The 9,342-nt window shown below is 35.6% G+C and overlaps 1 long non-coding RNA gene across 2 annotated transcripts; it reads right to left on the bottom strand.

Annotated features, from left to right (window-relative positions):
- Nucleotides 1–1,062: 1,062 nt before the first annotated feature.
- On the bottom strand, nt 1,063–8,499 carry LOC149918229 (uncharacterized). 2 transcript variants are annotated; one of them, XR_016466456.1, is made up of 3 exons: nt 8,447–8,499; nt 2,819–2,938; nt 1,063–1,143 (listed from the first exon to the last, which is right to left on the bottom strand). It is a non-coding gene; the product is annotated as an uncharacterized LOC149918229 (long non-coding RNA). The 2 variants fall into 2 exon arrangements; XR_016466455.1 differs by lacking the exon at nt 1,063–1,143 and adding an exon at nt 1,812–2,680.
- Nucleotides 8,500–9,342: the final 843 nt, after the last annotated feature.

Raw genomic sequence — 9,342 nt, 5'->3', positions numbered from 1 at the left:
TTCTGAATAGACTTTCCTCATTGCTTCCTTTTAGAGCACTTCTGTTAGCACTGTTTTTCTGGTTGTCTTCACTGGAAGTCCTGAAGTATGTTTGCTTGTGCCTTTTTGAGCGGTAATACTTCAGACAAGCTGTGATCTGAGTACCCATACCCTCCCCTCTGAGAGTTGTCTCCCCATTTTCGTAAGGTTAATTTAACTGACAAAAGTTGTGGGTTAGCTTCTGGATAATTTCTGTTACAGTAGAAACAACCACATTCATGAAATTTTATATAGACTATTGTTTGGTATCACTCAGGGTCCCTTTATAAACCTTCACAGAGTTACATATCCAAACATTTCCTCTTTCAGTCGGATACAATTATTATATGGGCTAAACCACAAACAAGCGTTAAAGTTATTGCAATCATCTGAGAGGTGATCATTAGAAGAATTTACAAACTATTTCCAGGAATATGGAGAGCTAGTGCTCACTTTCAATGAAGCAGGATAGTCATGGTTTCCTTGAAGCTTCATTTTCTCTGAAATCCACAGTTTCCTTTTCTAAACCCAGAAAATAATTAGGAAAGCCAAAATATAAAATAAGATTGCTCCTTACCTTGAGTTTTAAGGAAGAAATAATTCCTCAGACATTGTCTACATCAAGGGACTTGTCTGCCCTGACCTATTTCCATGAATGATACTTTTTACTGCATATTTTATTTGAGTAATTTAATAAAGGTTGTAGGTAATCATGAAGAGAAAATTGAAGAAAAAAATGTGATAGGAAGAACGGACAGGAACATTGTTAAGCTGCTAAACTTACTCGTTGTGTGAGCTCCCAGAGTCTGACAAATGCACTGATTCACTGTTGGAAAAAGTAAAACCTGGAATTTCACCATCTCTTTGCATGAAGAAAACACTGCTGCTCAGTATGACTTTTTGATTTAATTACAGTTAGATAAGTGAAAAATATCCTACCAAAGAAAAAAAAAGGAATCTTGCCTGAAAAAAAAAATCACAGGCATGGATATAAAAGTCTTTCAGCTATGTTTATTATCTGCAATATAGAGAGTTATTACCTAGGATTAACTGAAGATTAACTGATGAATCAATATTTCATCCAGGCTGTCCTTGCATCTTCACAGATATTGCAAAAATGAAGTTCTGATATAGCAACAGAAATATCTAATCACTTTACATTTCATACAATTGGGTCAAATATTACTTTCAATATCACTTGACGGAACCTAACCTGAAAAATGTAACGCAGCTGAAATAAGAATAGTGGGAACTCTGGAAACACCATTCTTGTAGCTACTTTGTATTTTATGTCTTGCTCTGTGGCAGTAAATCAACAGCTGATGTGATCTAAATCCAACTTGTAGGTAGACTTCATGGCTGACCAGTCCAGCATACTGTAAACTTCCTTGCTACAGTCTACGTGACAGAGTAAAAGTCACTTCTGGGAATGCAGTCTGACAAGTGCAGAATCATTCTCAATACTGCAGTCCCAGAGGAAAAAGCTTTTATCCTGTCAGAGACTTTCGACTTTAGTCCCAACCTTAAAAATCTGTACATATGTATCTACATCTGCTTATCAGTAAAACAATTCCTGTTATCTCCTGAATGTACGAATATTTAAACTAAATGTAAAATTAAAACAAAATATTAAATTAACTGAGTTTAATTTAATAGCTGTATATATTAAATTATTAAACATTTAATCTTCTTCATAAAAGTCAGTGAGAAATATACTGTCACTCTCCCCAGTGAAGTAAACTGTTGAAAATGTAAGACTTTCAAATGAATTCAGGATTCTCAAAGAAAAGCCAGGTTTTAGTTAGTGGAAAAAGAAGCAGCAATTGATCAAACCATTCTACATGAAATTATACATTTCAATGAAGATGCAGATGTACTGCAGATTACAAGCACTAATATTTCTTGAATCTGAACCCTTCTCCTTCTCCAATTTAAATTCCAGTTTAACAAATGGTTCAACAAGCCAGTAATGTTTTCACTGGTGATTGTATTAGGTTAATTAGAGCATGTAAAGGAGCAAATTTAGAAGACGCTACTATTTCATCTGCATAGCACCAGGGAGTTCCTAGTGATGGAGAATTTCAAAACCTAGTTAATTACTACATAATATCTTACATTCAGAAAAATTTTCCATTAATATACTAATGTGTAATATCCATTAATTAGAAAACAGATGAAATAAAATTGACTTGGAAATCTTAGTCATACTACTTTCCTCCATATGCACAGTTGACATAGAAAGAGTTTGAGATACTCTGTATTTCAACAAAGATACAAATCCTTTCCCCTTAATAAGTTGCAGCACTGGACTTCAGTCTGCAGAGCCATGAGTAAACCAGGTAGGACATAGGAGATGGTACGCTACACATAGGTGTTGAAATCCTGAATCCTGCTTTTGGATCCCAATGTGGATCCAATTCAAATAAAAGAACACTCTCTTAATTGCCTACAACGGTCCAGTATGCAAGTATTCAGAATGATATCTGACTGCACATGCCTACTTGCATTCCTCATGGTCTTCTAAAAAGCCATACTACCAATCACATCAAAATAGTGGTTTTGATACAGGAGTTATCAGGTGACACATGCATATTTTACACTGAAGATGTACAAAAGGTTAGAATGGCCACCTCCAGTCTTCAAACCCCAAAACAAGTTGGATCTAAAAAGAAACATGCAGGAATCTGTTTAGATTTTCTAGCTCATCTTAAATTATGATCCCTGAACATTGTCCAGTATTCTAAAGTATTTAAAATTTAGAGGTGATAATGGTTTCTGTGTAATATTTCATGTTATTTACCTCTCAGTCAGAGTCCTTCTAAGGGCATTCTCTACCACCTTCCCACCTCTTCCCTTTATTTGCTTTCTTCTCGCAGTCTTCCTTTTCCCTTTGCCTCTTTTCTCTCTTCTTTTTTCTCACCTTCATTTGGAGAACATGAAAATGTGAGAGCAAAGCCAAGGAAGTAAGTTTTTCACTTCACTTCACTTTAAGCCAGAGAGATTTGTGGTCACCCTAATTTCCACCAGTAATGAGTTCCCAAATCCAGGTACTGCTGCTGAGCAACCCATCTTCTGCTCTTACAGGCTTCACACAAAAGGCTGACAGTTTCATCAGTCCTAAGGAACACAGCTGTCAGGGCACAGCATTTTTGCAAAAAATACCAACAACCCCCAAAACAACCAAACAAGTAAAAATGTATTCTCCAGCACGTCTGGAGGTAACACCTTGGATAACTCTGATACAACATGTATTTAACTTGTAGAGAAAGCAGTATGTGCTTTCTTAGCATGTTTATCCTGAAGTATGCGTAATAGAAATAAATGAGAATCTTTTTTTAAATAATGAAGTAAGCAGTTGTGAGCTGGAAGAAATACATATGCATATGGGCCAAATCCTTGACTAAGAAGATGCTATTTTTACATTCTCATTTCCTGACTGCAGCTGCACCTCCAAGCCAAAAGCAAAAGGCTTGGGAAAAAAAAGAAAAAAAGGTCTAGAATTCAATTCTTAAATCCATGTTTAAGAGCCTAATAAAGAGCCATTTGGAGGATTTATTTTTAAATGCTTTAGATAGTGCAATTCTACTTTTGGACTCAGAACATAGCTTTAGGCACCAAAATTTGGGTCTGAAAATTGAGAATATTTCTTAAAAACCTTTCTTTGGCAGTGAATGACTTAGATATTTTTTGGATGCTTAAGATTGCATCACAGCAGTTTCTTTAGTTTATCACTGAAAGAATAGGTAAGATTGATTTTTTTTTTTTTTTTTTTTTTTCAAGATTCCTTGTGTTCACTGGCACATTAACAGCAAATAAATTTGGTGGGGAGCCATCTCCCAACCTAACCTTTACTCTCACAGGCAGCTAAACAAAATCCTTGATGTAATTCATTTTTCCTAACTCATTATTTCAAATAAATCATCACTCAGTGTTTTCAAGTCCATTTGTCCTTGATTAAGTATTTCTGTTGTGTTTCACAACCAAAATTTTTAATGCCCAATTCCCACTGACCCATCACTCACCATTCTGAACTATTATTTCCGGCCTCTGCATGGCAGTCACAGGCCCCAGCTGCTCAGCTGTAGAAAACATTTTCTCCTGCAGCAGCAGCAGCTGCTGGCCGCTTGGCAGGCTCTGCAGCCAGCTGCGCAGCTACGATGAGGTGGTGAAGCCGATACATGTATCACTCTCGCTCTTCAGTACAAGACTCAGCTCTTGTCTTCATTTCAAGTCATCAATGTCAAAAAGCTATTAAGAAGATTTTTAATTGGTGCAACAAAAGCCTGGTCACTGTCAGGTCATCAAAATTTCCACACACAGACCGAGTCTGAAAGGCTCCCAACTTTCTTTGCTCAGTGGGCAGGCAAACAGGCTGCCTACCAACCCCCAGAAATGTTAGTTTTGTTCAGTCTTACACATGACCCATATATATGTGACAGGATTTTCAATGTGCCCCGAAGAGCTGTGATTCCTGCTATTCACTGCCACCTGGAGGAGTACAGGTTAAGCTAGGAGAGCATTGCTACCTCCAATTACAATTTAACTGCTCAGAATGGCTTTCAGATTTCGTTTGGCACCCTGGCAGAGAAATTATGCTGGAAGCTAGGTTTCAGTATCAATAAAGGTCTGCATGTGTGTGTGTGTGTATGCGTGTGTTTAAATCATGCTTTATTAAAGAAAAGCAGATCTGATATAAATAAAATATGACTCTTTTTTTCCCAGTAAATTGTGTCCATATTACTTTATTACCTTTTATCATGCAGTGCTAACACAGCTGGATTCCACGATTTCATCATTTTTAAATGGACCATTTATTTTATTATAAATAATAATCATAAGATATGTAAAAAAAAAATTAACATTTTATAAACTCTACTGTATTTCTGTTTACTTAGTCATTTTCAAACTCAAATAATTCAAGCAAGTGCTAAAACTGTTCTATCTTTAGTTTCCTGACTATTCAGAATCCAATATCAAACCTCTCATTACCAAATAATTGTGATAAATTTATAGTATTTTTTAGACTGATAATAGATATTCCAATAAAAATACTTATCCAGTGTTCCACAGATACTGAAATTAGTAGGATAGATCTAATAAAAAAAAATCTCCTCCTATTCTTTCTAATACTTTGCCAATTAAATGTAATTTCTGTTCTAATGCTGTTAAGGCTGTGTACACACTCCCAGAGTGCCTATTAAAGTATATATTTACCTAGTAAATATTACTAGGTTCTGAGGGTAGTTTATAATTCAAATCATGGACTGGATACACATTGATTCTTAGCAAAGGTTTTCAAGTGAGATTTTAAACATATACTGTTAACGATTTAGCCCTCTTATCAACAAATACAGTTCACTTGAAAGTGCAAGTGCCTCCAGATGAGCATATTGAGAGACAGCTCCGATGGGATGTGCAACCATTTGGCAAAAATCCATCTGAGGACTGCACACCTCTTTACATTAACGTTATTCATAGAACATCACAAAAAGTCTCTCTTTGGAATCCCTCCAAATGCATAAGTTGCTGATGAGGAGAGAAAAGGAAACTCAGCTGGAGGCACACTAACAGCCTATAATTTTGCCATAATGGCCACCATCAAGCAAGTTTGCCCTGTGATTTCTGCTGGGACATTGAGCAAGCTCCAAATATGCTGCCACAAGCTTGTTTGGTCTTACCCACCCTTACACCCCTACCAACAGTCTATAAAGGACTTAATTCCTGCTATATTTTCCATTCAAATTTTAACTGAAATCTTTATGACCAACAAAACAGTTATAATCTCTCTCTCTTAGAAATAGGTCCTTTTACTTCTTTTTTCCCCCCACCTAATTTCACACAAGATCATTCCTTCTTCATGCATCAAGTTATTCTGTACATTTCTCTCTCTCTCTTTTTTTTTTAAATTTAATATTTTCCACTTTTTTCACGAGTTTTCTTATTATTTCCCTTATCACATACTTTCATTTCCTCCTTTCTGGAAAGGTTCCAGGACTTTTTCTCTTCTGCTATAGGCTGCTTGCTTGTTTATTTCTTAGAATCATAGAATTAACAAAGATGGAAAATGTCTAAGATCATTTGTTTGACTGCACCATACATTTTGAGTTTATAGTTTGATTTACAGCCCCTCTATGTTGCCTTTCCTACAGTTTTCCCTTTTCAGTGCCTTCCAATACACAGCTCCCTCTATATCCCTCACAGCTTTCCTTCCTTGTCACTGTATGGCTTTGTTTAGGGGAACTACCTGCACTTGTAATTTGCCATTAACGGGTGTGCCAGGAAGGGAGAGCTGTATTTAAGGTTAGTTGGCTCACTTTCACACCTAATAATAGTGTAAAGACTGTAGGAAAATGGATTGGAGCTTGGATTGGGATTTGAGTTCTTTCCCAGCTCTTGTTCCCTCAGAAACAATGTATTTTATACATTTTAAGTAAACTTTGTCCCGAGTCATCACTGGAGTAGGTACACAGTATCTCCACACAAAGTTAAATACATGGTGTTGATTGGTTGGTTTTCTGGTGGGCAAGACCAGAGAGCAGAAAATCTATGGTAAGAGAAATAGCATCTATATCTTCCATTCAAGCCTGGCTTTGGGAGTAAAGGATTTCCATGAATAAGCACTAAGGAATCACAACTCCCCAGTCACCCCCAGGCTGGATGTGAGGAACCTCCTGATCACTGCCCTTCATTCACCAATAGAGAGACTGAACAACAGGCAGCTGAAAAGATGAGAGGATGTGTGATTTTTTTTTTCAGGTCAGACTTTCCAGCAGGAAGCACTATAAGCAAGGTAGGAGGGGAATAGAGATAAAAGTTTTTGTCTTCTGAGGGAAAAGAAAGCATGTGCAAAGTGCTGTTACCTAAGTAGAAAATTGTTATCTAAAACTAAATTTAACAGAATACTAGTCTTAATTGTCCTTTGGAAAATTTCTAAGGGAATCCTTAGAGGCAATTCTTCTGCTGACTCATTTTTTATCTTCATAGGTGGACTTTGCTAAAATATGGAGACCAGGGACCATAGCCTGAAGTTTTCTGAACAGAAAACAAACTATTAGGCAGATACTGCTGGTCAGAACAAATAAAGTGAGAAGCTAACAAATGTTACAGATAGCGCAGTGAGAAATTACCAGCTTTCACAGAGCGTTAAGGGAGAGGTTATGAGTAAAGCAGCTAATCTTCACATGCCATTATTGGGGTATAAGGAAGATTTTTTTAAAGGAATACAGCCTTGTGTTGTCAGCACTACCTAGGTAAGCATATCAACAAAATCAACCAGTGTTATCAAGATAACTATTTAAGTTATATGGTAAACAGCACAAAGTAAGGCTGATATTACCTAGGGAACACCACCAGAAATACTGTTTTTTAATATAAATATAAATAAAATAAATATAATAAAATAATAAAAAAATAAATATATTTAATATAAATGTAGCAAATGCACTGTGGAAAATAATAATTACAGCTGTATTTTTAATTGGACCTTGTTGAAGGTATCTTGTGGAAAATGAAGAGAAGGGAAGACAAAAGGACCTGGTCTAGTGTAGTACTTCTTAAGCATACCTGTATAAATACTCTGATTTTTGCCTAACAGTATAATATAATATACAGCTCTGTGTGTACTTACATCATGTAAACATAAAGTTAACTCATCTCTTCTTTACCTTAAAGTCATGCAAGTTGGTATGGGTAGAGAAAAACTGAAAACCTACGTGGAAGATGGCATGCTCTGTAAAGACTAGAGAAATCAAAATTGTATTGAATTATATAGGTTTGATGGAATGTCCCCTCATATAACAAGGCCTCTGGGACAGACAGTGATTTATAAAAAAGAGAAATCCTAATTTGCCAGTATCTATGAATTTACCCCCTATAAATAGCTGATATCTGGCACCACATCCTGGAAATAAGTTTTATATACATCTTCAAGTTTTGTCAACTTAATTTGTATGTTATAAAATATACCTGACTTATGGAAGGAGTGTTGGTTTTGCATTCTTACATTGAGAATTGATTCTTTTCATTTTAAGCACAAATACCTTATAGGAAGTTTTTACTTCCTATTATACTAGTTTCCTGATAAAGGCTAAAAATTGATATCTATTTTTTAATGGACTATCTAAATTCTCAATGTTATAGCCATAAGAAATTGTAAAATACAAAATATTTTAAAAGGAGGTAGAAAAACTTTAAGTATCTAACAATATACATACAGTTATCAATATCAAAGAGAAGTAGCAAATACATATAAAGCATTACATTTTTTCTATAGCAGTATTATAAAACTTACATGGGTTTATCCTCATAACGCTAAAAACCTTAACATTTCAAGGCATACCTTCTCACAGAAATATTAAGAAATTTTGATCACGTCTGAATGCAAGCTAATCAAAATTCTCTCTATGTCTTAGATAACCCTTAGTCTTACCTGTATTTAAGATTCTAGGATAATGAAACTACAGTTACAGATTCTAACTCCTTTCATCTGGGGTACAGTGGAAATGCTGATGAACTGGTTAATAACCATCCATTAATTGGGGAATCCTTATCACCTGCATTCACAGATTAAGCTTGATACAACACAGCTGGGGCTCAGTGTTGTAAATCATGAACTTGTCTTTACTCACAAGGTTTGTTCGTACCCTTTTAAATTATGGTTAATTTTGGTTTTGTGAAAGATAATCATGTTCATTTTGAAGAAAGTAGCAAAAAAAAAAAAAAAAAAAAAAAAATCAGCTGCGTTGTAATTTCCAGTAATTCCAGTTTTCTTAAATTAGAACTTGCAACATCAAGGATTCTCTTCTTACTCTCAATATAGTATTAGTAAGAAAGTAAGATTCCCCTAGAAGATAAGTCTAATGGAAGATGGAGCCATATATCAATTAACTGTTTATAAGCTTCAGTGTCTTTCTATATTGTGAATTCAGTCAATTTATAGAATTGTTGTGGTCTTTTTATAGTGAGTTAGGCACCAGCCAAAGCTGCTGACTAGCAGCAGTTCTCTCCTGAGCAGAGCTCAGCTCCGTGCACAGGGCTGTTTCAATCACTGTATTGCCAATATTTCGCATATGTCCTACTTGAGCCACAGTGAAGTCAGGAGAAATGGAAGATTCTCTAGTTGCAGTGTGCAATAACTCTGACCTTGATCAATCTGATCTTCTAGTTATTCCAATTATTCAGTTGTCCGCAGAAGTCAGTCAGCTTCGAAGAGCACCTCTGCACCATTCAGAGGACTCAGCACCATTTATTTACATAACATGAAAAACACCTACTTTACCATAAGTTCTCTCATGTTCATGACCATAGAAAATTTAAAAGTTTTTT

The sequence above is a fragment of the Phasianus colchicus genome, chromosome 4 (assembly GCF_987193195.1).
Source record: "Phasianus colchicus chromosome 4, bPhaCol1.hap1.1, whole genome shotgun sequence".
Lineage (NCBI taxonomy): Eukaryota > Metazoa > Chordata > Aves > Galliformes > Phasianidae > Phasianus > Phasianus colchicus.
The sequence above is the reverse complement of the archived record's forward strand: the minus strand, read 5'-3'. Positions and strand labels throughout refer to the sequence as shown.